Source organism: Xiphophorus maculatus, chromosome 23, assembly GCF_002775205.1.
Source record: "Xiphophorus maculatus strain JP 163 A chromosome 23, X_maculatus-5.0-male, whole genome shotgun sequence".
In the NCBI taxonomy this organism is placed as follows: Eukaryota; Metazoa; Chordata; class Actinopteri; order Cyprinodontiformes; family Poeciliidae; genus Xiphophorus; species Xiphophorus maculatus.
In genome coordinates, this window is record NC_036465.1 from 20,480,658 (window position 1) to 20,495,035 (window position 14,378).

General features: G+C 37.3%; 1 protein-coding gene across 5 annotated transcripts in view; it reads left to right on the forward strand.

Moving 5' to 3' along the window:
• LOC102222063 (glutamate receptor 3-like) overlaps positions 1 to 14,378 on the forward strand; it is a 123,902-nt gene that overhangs the window by 50,725 nt on the left and 58,799 nt on the right. The gene's annotated exons all lie outside the window — the stretch shown is intronic.

The window sequence follows — 14,378 nt, forward strand, 5'->3', positions numbered from 1 at the left end:
AAGTAGCTCAAGGCCATCCAACTACCAAGCTTAACCATTGATGTGGTATTCATTTTATAGTTGTTTTTTTTTTTTAGCTGGATGTAATAAGATGGACACCTTCCAAAAAGACTGACTTTTCGAAAGGTGTCCAAAGAATATTTTCTCACAGATTTCAGGGATAGTCCAGATATTTTTCAGAATTATCAGGCATGAATTTATGTTCTTTTTGGTTAGCAGCCCTGGAAGTCTCCCATGGGTTCCAATTATGCCCAAACTCTTTCTCCTTGCTGAATTGTGAAAACTGAACTTAACTGAAGCCAGTGAGGTCTGTTGTGCTTTAGATGTTCTGGGTTCCTAAATGACACTTAAAAAGTCATCAATCAGCTTTTGGAGTAGTTTTGGTCAACCAACCACTTCTTTGAAGTTTCACCTCCGTTGTTTATGGATAATAACTCTTAGTATAGTTTGCTAGTTTTCCTAAACCTTAGAAATAACTTTGTAATCCTTTCCAGGATGATATCACAGTAACTTTTTTTCTCTCTTTAAATCTAAACACAAGCAGATAATATTTTAAGACCACTAAACCTTATTTATGTTGTCATAGATGTTATTTTTGAACATTTTGTTGATTCTACAGATCTGGTAGCTTTAGTGAAATTCAGCTTAGCTTTCCAAAAAAACAAACAATTAAAATAAACATTTTTAGCCACAGTAAACAAGTTAACGAGAAGGTGATTACTTCTTCACATGGTGTTAGGTTCGTTAGGATGATTGCATTTTTTATATATAAAACTGTCATTTTAATAATTGCTTTTTTGTATTGTCTTGGGTTATCCTTGCCTCATAACATAACATTTAGGTTTAATAAAAGGCAAAAATGGAAAACACAGTGGCAAATGTTTAAATTTCATACAACTGTATAATCCCAGCCACATTTCTCTTCTGCATTCTGCCTTCTTACTTGGATCTTTTGAGGTCCAGTCTCACATTCCCACTTTTATCTAAATTCAGGTTTGAGGCAGAATATGAAGTGGGTTTTCATGCAGTCCTCTTTCCCTGGATCTCCAGGCCTGAACGGTCCACAGCTAAGGGCCTTAATCCTCTGCACAGCCTGTAGATAATATGTGGTTAATTAGGGTCACTCTGACTAGGACACTCATTGGTTCTCCCCTGCGGATGCAAGCAACCCACATGTCCTTCAGAACAACCAATACTGCTCAGTCCCTGTGCTTCTGTTTTTTATTTTTTTTATTTTTTATTATTATTTTATTTTACTTTCTGTAGTATCTGAAACTTTCTGGAATAGAGTTGGAGTGGTATGAGAGGAAAATGGCCTGAAAGTCAAAATTGCAGGAAGTATTGGAAAGATGGAGAGCTAGTGATGACAAATGGACATGGTCTTTTAAAAAACAAAATGGCAAAAGGGGGCAACAGAGAGAGGTTAAACAAGAAAGAAACAAACAGGAAGCAAACACCAATTCAGTCCGACAATTAAAGCAACAGCAGGCGCCTGTGATTTACAGCCTGTTACCTGTGTACAGACAATTCCCAGCGTAGAGCACATCCGCGTGCTGAGGCGCATGCCAAGCCACTTTTACCTCTCTGCTTACAGCCAGCGGTGTAAAACGATCCCTTATTAGTGGGAGGACATTGGCCCCAGGAGGGGATTAAAGTCGTTTATTGATGCACTTCATCCAGCACTTTGGGGGGCTTTGACACTTGGCTCATCAAGCAGACAGATGTGTCAGGGAGCCTCTACCTTTGCTTATCAGGTAGTGCAGCTCCCCTGGCATCGTGGACACTGACTGCTGGCCAAAGCAAGAAGAGTGACAGGGGGAAAACTGTTTTCAAGGGTGCATGTTTTCCTATTAGACTCGCTCTGAAGGAAGGGGAAACTGGCAGACAATTCAATACATTGTAGTAAAGTCTTTCAAATGATTTTATCTATTATTCTGATCAGATTTTTCATGCTGACATTATCTACGCACTCAAAGTGATGAGATGTGCACTTTGATCCACAAAGACAAATTCTAGTTTTTCCAGTCAAATGTTGGCTTGATTTGATCAACTAAAGCAAAACAAAACAAAAGTCTTAGATAAAGGGCAAGATAAAAAACCCTGTCTATTATTCTACTTTTCTGTGTCCATGTTTTAAACTTAAATGGTTTTAAGAGTTAAATTATATAAAGCAAATTGGTTCTCAAGGTCGCAGTTGCATGATGAAAATCGCATCATTTTGTACTCAGTCTCATATCGTCTGTCCCGTCTTGTCACAACCCTTCTTGCGAAGTTTTCGCTCTTTGCATGCACAACTATTGTGTGAATGATCTGAATTTTGTGGCCGTGTTTGTTGATGCGCCAAACAGCCTTGACTACTCAATTGCCAGAAGCTTTTTCAGCATGAGAGCAAGATGGCAATTTTCTGAGGCGGTGAGGAAGTATGTACCGTTGGTCCAAAACACTGAACTCCACCCGCTTAGTTCTGGCCTTGTGCAGCAGGAGAACGTCCCACTGATGCCTTCTGTTCTTTTTTTTTTTTTTTTTTTCAAAAACATGGGGAAAAAAATTAGACACTGCAGCTATCAATGACTATTTCCTCTTCTTCTGAACTTGAGAACTTGTAATAGTTGTTGCTTTCTGCTATGATTGCTGTGTTTACTATTTAGCTGTAGATCACACATATGGCAAAACACCATGATGTAAACTGTAGTGGGAGAGGTTTCACAGGAACTCAGCTAGGTGTGTCTTGTGGACCTTTAAGGGTGTGAGCAAGATCCAACGTCCTGTACGTGACCGCTTGTTGAATGTTGTTGACTGATTTTGACCCGACCATATTCATGTGTTAGAATGGTCCTCTCAAAGTACGGACCCTAATCTGAGTTAGGATCATAATCTGCTTGAAGTTGTCTACACTGGTTGGGCCTAACAATATATATTTAAAATGTTGTCATTGCAATATCAGTGTTTGCAATATTTATATCACCAATGACTGTTGGCTGATTTAGTCCAAATCTTACAAACTTGCATATTTCATGCTAATGTAAGACTTAGCCAGTTGGGCATCGTTTCACTGCTGCATATGTTCACATTGGACATAAATGATCATCCCCCAAATGGAAAAGATCTCAAGCATAGATGAGAAAGAGAAATAAGAAAACAGGCACATACCACAACGGCTTTAGTCACTGTCAGAGTTAAAGATATCATCACCTTTGCAAGCTTTTATAATATTGTGCTTCTCTAACTCTGGCTATCTCTATTAATTACTTTGAAAAACAACTTATTGTGATTTACTTGTGGGCTAATTAGCCTTGTATTTTAATAGTAAATTGCCTATAACATTTTTCAAATAAGTTTCTCCAATGCATAGTGAAATACTCATTGCATATCTTTAAGTTTCTCTCTGTGGTTCTAGTTTTATATAAGTAATGCTTGAGCTTCAGAGAAAATGCTATGTTCCAAATTATTCAGGTTATTTCACTCGGTAGCTAGCTTACTCTAGGTTTTTATTTCACTGACAACAATACTAGTTATTGTAGCTTGTCAACATGCCATTTCACAAGGTTTTTTTTTCTGTACACTTTGTTACATTATAAAACCCAACCTCAATTTATTTGATTTATATTTCATGTGATAAACAAACACAACAAAGTGCATAACTGTGAAGTGAATGAAGAAAATGATAAATGTCCTATAAATATAATTTTTTATACAAATGCAAAAAAGATTTCCACTTAATGTTAGTGGCTACTTAAAAATTTCTTTCTTGCCTGTTTAGGTGACATTTTCTTCAGGTAAAACATACAATCACCACATTTTAGATGCCATCTTGAATCAAACTACACCTGACAATAATTTAACAACAAAATGAAGGTTTTATGTTAGAATGTTGCCCTGCTGAAAATGTGAGACTGCATGACTTTATTTTACTGCCAGTCAGTTTTGGTAATTAAATAATGTTTTGTGAGACTGCACACCTTTATTTTATTGCCAGGCAGTTTTGCTTTGGTATTTTGTTTGTCTGATGGAAAAACTGGTTTTTGCTAATTCTTTCAAAAATGTTTCTTGAAAAAATAAATCAGGGAGATGTGTTTAGAAAAATAATTTCCATATACAAGGTCTTCAGAGAGGACATTGGTGAAAACAACAATAAAAGCTAAATATAGCATATTTCCTATTCATGACAGGCTACATTTACGATGTGCTGAACACAAGCATTGAATTAAATAAATAAATGAGAATTGCAAATGACCCTGTGCTCGGGATGTGCAACACTAATCACCTGTTGAAATATATTTTCCTTTTTGCTTTCTAATTTGTGTTTGATAAAAGATTTGATCTTCCACAACACTGGCAGCAACTTTGCAATTATTTTCCAAACTCTCCTATTAGAGAGAAAAATACAGAGAGGGAAAAACAGCTGAGTAGTACCAAGAGGTTTTTATTCAGTCAATAGAAAAGATTAATTACAGCCACACTATTCATTTAGCTCTGTTATTGGACAGGCAAAAAAATGCTTTTAGCCCTCTGTGCTGTGCTTTCAGTCAGAGAGCGATGTCCATACGCTTCAGGCTCACAAGTATTGGAGAAAAATGATGGGAAATTTGTATCCTAAATGCCAATATGTGGAAGCCGTTTGAAAGCAGATGTCGCAATTGAAGAGCTGCAGCTGAAGCAAATGGAGCTTACATAGGCAGTGTTACACTGTCATAATAAGTGACTACTCTCCTCTTATCTGTGGTAATAAATTGACAAGCTTCCTTATGTGTGTATGTTAATATGCATGTGGATAGGGGGAGATGAAAGATCCAAAGCAACTACCACCACCCTCTACTTTGATTAATATCTGAACGAATAAGCAGAAGAAAACTCTTCGCACACTCTATCTTTACAGATACCCCTGTGAAGGGGAACACTATTGCCCTGCTCTTACAGTGTGCATCATCATATTTCCCCTTAAATCTGGAGCGATATGGGGTGATCGGGTGAAGGTAGATGGATCCTGCCCTTTCTGTTTTTGCGGTCAGGTATGGGCAGATAATTGCCAGGTCTGTGCAGCAGAGACAGATGATTACAGGCTTTATTGTCTCTCCCAGGCACAATCAACCCTGATTCAGCAATCTCACCTTTTCTTGATTTATGAGTCACTCTCCCTCATTCTTTCCTCCCCTCCCCACCCCCCATTCTTCTTCTTTATGTGCTTTTAGCTTTCACTTATGTCTTCTCCCTCCCCCAAGTGTATGTCTTTGTGTTCACTCTGATTGTTGTTGCACAGCAGTCACAACCTTTCCTTCCTCGACGGCAGCAAAGTGCTTGGAAAAAGATGAATTGCTGTACAAATCACAAGGGGTCAGAGTATGTGCTGTTTGTTTGACATCCAAAAACAAATTTGAATTTTCCGGATCACTTAATGTGAATATCAGCATTGCACAGCTCATAGTAATTTTTGAAGGAACTGGTGCTGAGTTTTAAAGCGCTTCTTACACTGAACATTTTGACAACAGTTGTCTTTGCCTCAGCTGCATCAAACTCATTAACTGTTTGCTAAGCTACTACTTACCATAAAACAGGGTCTTTTGTTAACTTCTTAAAGATGTCTTTAACATTCAGCCCCATGCACAAACTCATAATCCTAATCCAACAGCTGCTTATTGGTACAATTACACTTAATTTAACTTTGTCTTTACTAGGCAAACAAGTTGCATGGACCTGAAGCAAGAAATACGGCCAATACAAGAAAAACATTATTTAAAAATCTGTCTTCAGGATAGATTCACAATGAGAAAGAGCCAGGTGGATGTTTGTATATACTCATCATAGGCACAACTCCATATTGATTTGGGGCTCTTTTTTTTTAAATACCAAATGAAGTCCTAATTTGCCTACGTCAGATTAGTGAAAAATGGGTAGTTTCACAGTGGTAGGCAGTTTTTTGTGTGCTGCACCCAAAAGCTCAAGTGAAATGTCAGACTGTCCGTCTGAACGAACCAAATGTGTTCAGGTGAAAAGTTTTGGAATAAATCAAGATGAAAGCGTGTAATTTGACCTGGTGAGGAGATGTAAGTTTAGATAAGTCAAAATAAGTATTATTACACCAAAGAACAAGTGTGATGTTGACTTCTTGAAGATGTGCAACTCTTAAAAGAAGAACATCATCATTCAAATGCATAATTTGTGCCCATGATGAGTGTATTCCGGCCAGTATATTACAATTACTGAATTCATTATGCAGGCAGCAAAAACATCTAACAATTCTTATTTTATTATTTTATATGGCAGCTAAGAATTAAGATTTCTTAGCTGCCATATAAAATAATTTTTGTTATATTATTTCGTGAAAACTTTCCTCCATTTCTAAAAAAGACCTTTCAAAGGCATTTTGAATAGGCAAAAAATCTTTTTCAAAATGTGGGGCAAATGGCTGGAAACATTCAAACAGATGGATCCCTGCTTGGATAATATTTGTGTCACTCTGAGCATTCACTAAACCTAGCTGGGAATTGTTAACATGGTTGCAGTAAAACTAGAGCAACTTCTGCCTCAATGTTACAGCCACGTTTCATCTGAGCTTTTAACAGTTCTCCTCCTTTCGTTACTCAAACTGTATTCCCTGGCTCACTAGCAGAGACATTAACTTTGAAATTGTAGTAACTTAGAAATATAGCAGACTTCACAAAAGTGTTTATGTGGCATCTGTTGATATAAGAGCAAATACACTAATGAGAAGTATGAAATATTTCTACTACAAACTGCTAAAACATCTTTGTAAGTGTTACAATTTTAAGATGTATTGTATATTTCTCCTCCCTTATACTGTACGTATATAGCTATATAGACCTATATATCTATATATATATTTATATAGATCTAAAGATAGATCAATCTATCAATATCTATATATATAGATATAGATAGATAGATCAGTAAATAGATCTATGTATAGATCTATTTATCGATCTATCTATCTGCATATGTGAAACTTTTTTTTCATTTATTATTTGTTTAAGATCTAAGTTTAATCAATATTAATATTAGTTGTGCAACAAATTACATCATTACTGATATTAACAATTTCAGAACAAGGTAGTATAAAATATATAAAATTTGATCATTAACATAGAGTTAACAAAGATTAGAGAAAATTTTGTTTTGCAAATGTTTATAAAATCTGAACAATTTCCTCCCAGAACCAAATTAATAATGGATAAAGACAATTCATATGGCAGCAGGTACAGAAAACCAAGGTAGAAATCTATTGTTAATCAATTCCTGTTAAATAAATGAAAAAAAAATTACTTATTAAATATTTGGTCATTATTTCAGTTTGAGTCGGGCAGAACTTATCTGTTCGTTCCCATAGCAACGATCAGAAGCAGGACCCTCCCCAGAGCCACAGTGACCTCACTGATGAGGTCACAGATGACATCATGAACATCACAACAGATCAAAGAAGTTCTGAGGCTTTAACTGCTTGAATCTCAACACATCAGTTAGAATCCAAACGTTTCAGTGAAATTCAGGTTTTGTGTCTAGTGAGGATTTTTGTGTTTCAAAGATGCCATACCCTTTAATTTTACCACTTGGTTTTGGACTAGGATATCTGGTGACGACAGGGATGAGGAAAGTATTCGACCATTTCTTTCCTGGTAATGACTCAGTTAAAAGTACCTCCAAGGATGCTGAGACAGATTTGTTTTGGGACGACCTTCCATCGGTTCCCAGAGATCAAGCTGACCCGGCTGGGGAAGTTTCTTCTGGGACGAATCGCAAAGCTCAGGTTTTGATTTCAACGATTTCATGTCCGGCGTGTTCAGAGAAGATATCGAGAAATGGCGCATCCTCCAGGGTCTCTGACCTTAAATGTTCCCCAAACTGGGCATCAGGGTTAACACGCAGGAGCAGCTGTGGAGCTCCAGGCAGTAAGAGGCGCAGTTTAACCTCAGAAGAAGAGGAAAAACTTTGGGACCGGATGTTACTGATTCCCCCCAAAAACAACTACCCCGAATGGGACAGTTCAAGCTCAGAAGAAGAGAATACATGAGAAGCAAACACATGAAGAGAAACGCCACACTCCACAGAAAATCCCACCTAATGGTTTCTCCTGCCACTAATCTCCAAAACAACAAAGCTGTTTTTTAGAGGAGGAAGAAACATTGAATTTTGTGAATCAACTATCAAAAGTTAACATCCTGTTTGCAGGTTTCTCTCCGGGCGCTCCGGCTTCCTGCCACAATCTAAAGTCATCACTGTTTGGTTAATTAGTTTCTAAATTCTCCTTTGGTGTGAATAAAACATCAGTGCTGCACAGTGGCTCAGTGGGTAACACTGCTGCCTTGCAGTAAGAAAGTCCTGGGTTTGAATCCCAGCCTGGTTCTGTCTAATGGGGTTTTCTGGTTCTCCATGTCCATATGTGGGTTCTCTCCGGGCGCTCCGGCTTCCTCCCACAGTCCAAAAAGATTTAGTGTGCTTTATAATGGATGGATATTAATAATAATAATAATGATATTATTATTATTAATATTACTATTACTATATATAAATAGATATATCTATATCTCTAAATATATATATCTATGAATCTAACTCTATCTCTATCTCTCTCTCTCGCTATATATATATATATATATATATATATATATATATATATATATATATACTGTATATACACTGCCTGGCCAAAAAAAAAGTCGCCACCAAAAAATGGTCACACTCTCTAATATTTTTGTTGGACCGCCTTTAGCTTTGTTTACAGCCCGCATTCGCTGTGGCATTGTTTCAATAAGCTTCTGCAGTGTCACAAGATTTATTTCCATCCAGTGTTGCATTAATCTTTCACCAAGATCTTGTATTGATGATGGGAGAGTCTGACCACTGCGCAAAGCCTTCTCCAGCACATCCCAAAGATTCTCAATGGGGTTAAGGTCTGGACTCTGTGGTGGCCAATCCATGTGTGAAAAAGATGCCTCATGCTCCCTGAACCACTCTTTCACAATGTGAGCTCAATGAATCCTGGCATTGTCATCTTGGAATATGCCCGTTCCATTTGGGAGGACAAAATCCATTGATGGAATAACCTGGTCATTCAGTATATCCAGGTAGTCAGCTGACCTCATTCTTTGGGCACACAATGTTGTTGAACCTAGACCTGACCAACTGCAGCAACCCCAGATCATAGCACTGGCCCCACAGGCTTGTACAGTAGGCACTAGGCATGATGGGTGCATCACTTCACCTGCCTCTCTTCTTACCCTGATGCACCCATCACTCTGGAACAGGGTAAATCTGGACTAATCAGACCACATGACCCTCTTCCATTCCTCCAGAGTCCAATCTTTATGCTCCCTAGCAAACTGAAGCCTTTTTTCTGGTTAGCCTTACTGATTTGAGGTTTTCTTACGGCTACACAGCTGTTCAATCCCAACCCCTTGAGTTTCCTTCGCATTGTGCGTGTGGAAATGCTTTTGCATTCACAATTAAACATACTCCTGAGTTCTGCTGTTGTTTTTCTTCGATTTGATTTGACCAAACGTTTAAGTAATCACCGATCACGATCATTCAGGATTTTTTTCCGACCACATTTCTTCCTGGAAGACGATGGTTCCCCACCATCCTTCCAGTTTTTAATGATGCGTTGGACAGTTCTTAACCCAATTCTAGTAGTTTCTGCAATCTATTTAGATGTTTTCTCTGCTTGATGCATGCCAATGATTTGACCCTTCTTAAACAGACTAACATCTTTTCCACGACCACAGGATGTGTCGTTTGCCATGGTTGTTTAAGAAATGAGGAGTTACTCATTGCATCAGCTGGGGTTAAATAACTTGTTGCCAGCTGAAAGATAATCGTCTATGCAGGACTTATCCAATAGGAGGCTTGTACTTATTTGCTTAGTTAAATCCAGGTGGCGACTTTTTTTTTTGGCCAGGCAGTGTATCTTCAATTAGGGGGATTTTTTTTTCTAAAAAGGCAAGACGGAGCTTGAAATAGTCTATGCAACAGCCTAGCATTTGTTGTAAAAAGCTAACATATGGGGAGTTCAATACAGGAGGATTGTGAGAGAAAACCTTTTAATAGCTGCAAAAGACTTGAGTTTGGGCCAGAGGTTCACCTTGCAACAAGATGTGAACCCTCAACATATACCCAAAGCTGCAGTGGAGTGGCTTAGATTCAGAGTCAGGGAGGATGTTAGATTCAATATGCAATTTGTTTATAGCCTTCCAGTCCATAGATTCATATCTAACATATATTGTAGAACTAAATATGAACATACCCCCAAAACACTTGTCCCCGTAATACAGCAGAAGGTGGATGCACAATGTATTGACTCAGATATATTTTACAGATATCCCACTGAAACCACTTTGACATTTGCTGTTGTAAAATAACAAAACATTAGTTGCCTTTGCAAGGCACTGTAATCCTGAATCTTTGGTAACAATGAAGCAGCAAAAATGAAGATCCAGTGTCACTGGCTGAGTTATCGGTTAGTGTTTCTGAATTCTGGTGATAATGATCGAAATACTCATTACTGGTTAGAAAATATAAAAAACATATGTTGCAGTGAAGCAAAAAAACCCTTCTATTTCTGCAAAAGTAGTAAGCAGTACAGTTAGTAGTGTTGCAAACTAATGAAGCCACAGAATAAAGCCAGCCAATAATGTTTATCAGCATATTTTGAGTGTGAGTTTTTTAAAACTGTGGAAGTAACAGGGCCGGAGGGCTTTCTATTTCTATTTTAGCAATGGCCTGGAGATGCCACCTTCTCACTTACTGTTGTAATAAAAATGATTTAGGCTTGTCTCAAAATATCACTTGGCATACAAAGGCACTGAAGACAAATTAAGAATAATGCTGAGCTATGTATCCTCTGTTTTCATCATTCCCACCATCAATCAATACTCTGAATGTGATGCAGCTCATAGGAAAACAATTCAGCACATAGCTGCCTGTTGCACAGAAGAAAGCTAATATGACCCCTTGCTTTGATCATTTGCTTTTATCTTTCAAGTGGTGATAGTTCAACTATGTCATGACCTCATTATAGAATCTGGACAAAGCAATGCCATGTGAAGTCTTATTTAATTTTTAACCATTTTCTGAGCATGCTTTTTTTATTTTTCAATGAACTCACATGAAACAACAAGATGTGTAGAGAATAAGGATTTCACAATCAATTTTCATAATATATGGCCTTAGATGGCAATGTAGATATCTACGGAGTAGAAAAGCGCTTTCTGTCAAATTGATGTGTGAAATATTATGGCCAACAAAGTTATTCTACAAGCATGCATTATAAAGTTGTTGAACAGTTTAAAAAAAAGTTCACATTTCAAACTTTGCACAGGAGGAATGTGTTTGCATTGTATAAGAAGCATTGAGGGATGTTAGGAGCTCCTTTATTGTCTTCTGGAGAACAGTTTTTGCATAAACCCAAATCAAACAAGTCAATCTGGGTTTTGCACAATGTAAGCAATGACAACTCGGTGCTGTTTAAAACAGCAAATAAATGATGACAATAAAAAAGTAGAGAATGATTCTTTTCAAATGCAGTTGGATGTTCAGTTTAAACATGCATATAATGTATTTGAATTACTTGCAGAAACAAGAAATAAAAGCAGGGAAAGACAAAATGTGAAGTGAAAAAGCCACTTGTATGTCTGTATTAGAGAAGGTGAGATTGTATTATAAAAGATGTAACCGCAGTTTGATTTTATTTAAGCTCTAACTCCCCAAATAACCTCTACATTCATTAAGATGTGTTTTTACAGCATCTAATTAAATTTCCTTTAACACTAGAATATCTAGTGTTTGACATAGAACCGTTTTTGCTGATCAATTTATCTAATTTGCAGAAACAGTTAGGATACACTTGAAAGCAGAAAAAAATCTCTACTGATCACATAAATAGTTAAATTCCTTTCACAAAATATTGCCATTTTTCATAATTTGATAGAGTGAGACCTCGATAAGTTAGTGCTCTCAAAAAGAGAACACAAGAAAAAGAAAAAAAAATACAATAGACAATCCAATACATTTTTTAAAGTTTTAAAACATTTTTTAACATTTTTTAATCATTACATCAAACTACCTTGACCAAGCCTGACCCAGTGTGAAAAAGTAGTTTTCAATCTTTACATTGACGGGGATTAACCATATCTTTTGGAAAGATGTGCTTAGTTTTCCAAGCCATATAAAAAAGACCCAAAACAAACAATGAAAAATCTTTCATTCAAGATAAAGTAGGCTAAATGTTCTTAATACCAACTTGTTATGCCCCAATTTAAATAAGTTCAGGATCAGATGACAATTAAGGTCCACAACATCCATCACTGTCTCTGCTTCAGCAAACCACGGGAAGAGGCACTATTCACAAAAGTAGAAATCTTAGAACAGTGGTGAAGGTTCTTGCCAAAATTTGTCTAGTAGTGCATTAATAATTTCTTGAGAATGTCACATTAAAACACCTTAAGGAAAAGCACACCTCACTTGCCTCAGTAAAGGTCAGTGTTCACAATTCAACAAAGGCAAAGAATAAAATTTCAAGGGACTGAAAAAGACCATCTCACATTTGTCAAAAAATATTTTGATGAAAGAAGAGCTTTTGAACAACAGGGTGACCACAAGTAGCTACTTTGATTTTGTCTACCTTCTGGGATCCTTTGCACAAAAGAGGATTTTAAAACTGTATGCTTTCTGTCAAGCTACAGTTCAGCAGAGAGGAGAATAGAAGGACAGATATAGGTCAGAGGGGAGTAAATATCTGAAGTGAACTTTGTTCCCCATCCTTTAGCATCCTCTCTAATTGGCTATCTAGAGACAGTTGCCTTTGTTCCTCAAAAGAGTCCTACAATAAATGCCTCCTGCTTATCTCCTGAATGCCTTGGATGCCAACTCAAATGAAGTCGGATCTTTAATTAGATTAATGTGGTTTGGCATTCCTACTCCAGTGTGTGTCAGCATAATTAAAGATGTGATCAGGGTGATGTGTAGTGTTAGTTTTTCCTGTACTCAGAGTCTTTTGCATATAAGCCAGAAAGCTTCATTTTGGTCCCATCTGACCATTGCGCTTTCCTCATTGTGTCCCCTACATTGTTTGTGACAATGGAAAATGCAACTACTTATGGTTTTCTTGCATGAATGAAACATCGGTGGAGTGCATAACTCGTAGTTGTACTGCTAACAAAATCTCTGTAGATCTCTGCAGCTCCAATGGAGATAAGATGGGCCTCTTGGCTGCTTGTCTGATTAATGCTCCCCTTTCTTGGCCTGTCAGTTTTGGTGGACGGTCATGTCTTGGTCAGTATGCAGCTGTGCTATACTCTTTACACTTTGTTAAATGGATTGAAAGTTACTCTGAGGAATGCTCAAAGCAAAGTGTTGATTTATTATCTAACCAAACTTTCTGCAACTTTATCCATGACCAGGCACGGGCCGGTCTGAAATGATTATGGTACGATAACCTTACTTGTTTGCATGAATGTGTTGGAGTTGCTGGGTTGTGCATTTGAGTAAGTTTAATTGAAAGGCGGAAGTACAGAGTGCTTCTGTAGCTTTACCTAAGCAGGACTTTAGCTGGACACACATTTTGTATACACACATTCATACTTGTGATTCATTTCTGTGTGCATATGATTTAGATATACAATCATCACATCAAACTCCATATCACAATCTAAAACAGAATAAAAACTCCCAACATGACACATCTGTCAATAAAAAGATGACTGTTGTCACGTATAACCTGATTTGTCTTAGATGCAAGCAGTGGAAACTTATTTATACTATTAGATGTTTAGATGATCAGTATAGCTTAATTGTGTTATGTACCAAATATCAAGCAATCAAGTACCAACTCGCACGCTAAAGAGGAATGAAATTTCGGCATCACACCTGTAATTTAAAACAGCTTCCAAAGAGAATTAAGGTTGACTGTGACTACAGAGATTATGGTGGTAGGCTGATTCTGAAACTCTTTTTAACTTCCCATATCTGTCCGAATTGTTGTGTAAAATAACACATTTTAGAATTGTAGTCATAATACAGTGATACTGAAAAACTTTTATATTTCTTTCACTGATTTCTGATGCTAATGGTAGCTTGTTAATTTCAAGACAAAATAAACCTTACCTTTAATTTAGCAAATAGTGATAGGTGTTGCTCCCTTGATGTATCATCATGTTTGTTGTGCACATAGACCCACTTTCTTCCTCCAAGTTGCCATCTGTCTTCCTAAGGTTGTCAAAGTGTTCCCATATAGCGGACTAAACAGAGCGGTGGGGGGCATTTCAGGGGACTCGCCTGAACTTGCAGGGATGCACACAGTTTGTGACTTTTTCATATTGTGGTATACCTTGAAACCGGTATCTGGCTCATTCCTATCTGTGGCCTGTCTGCTG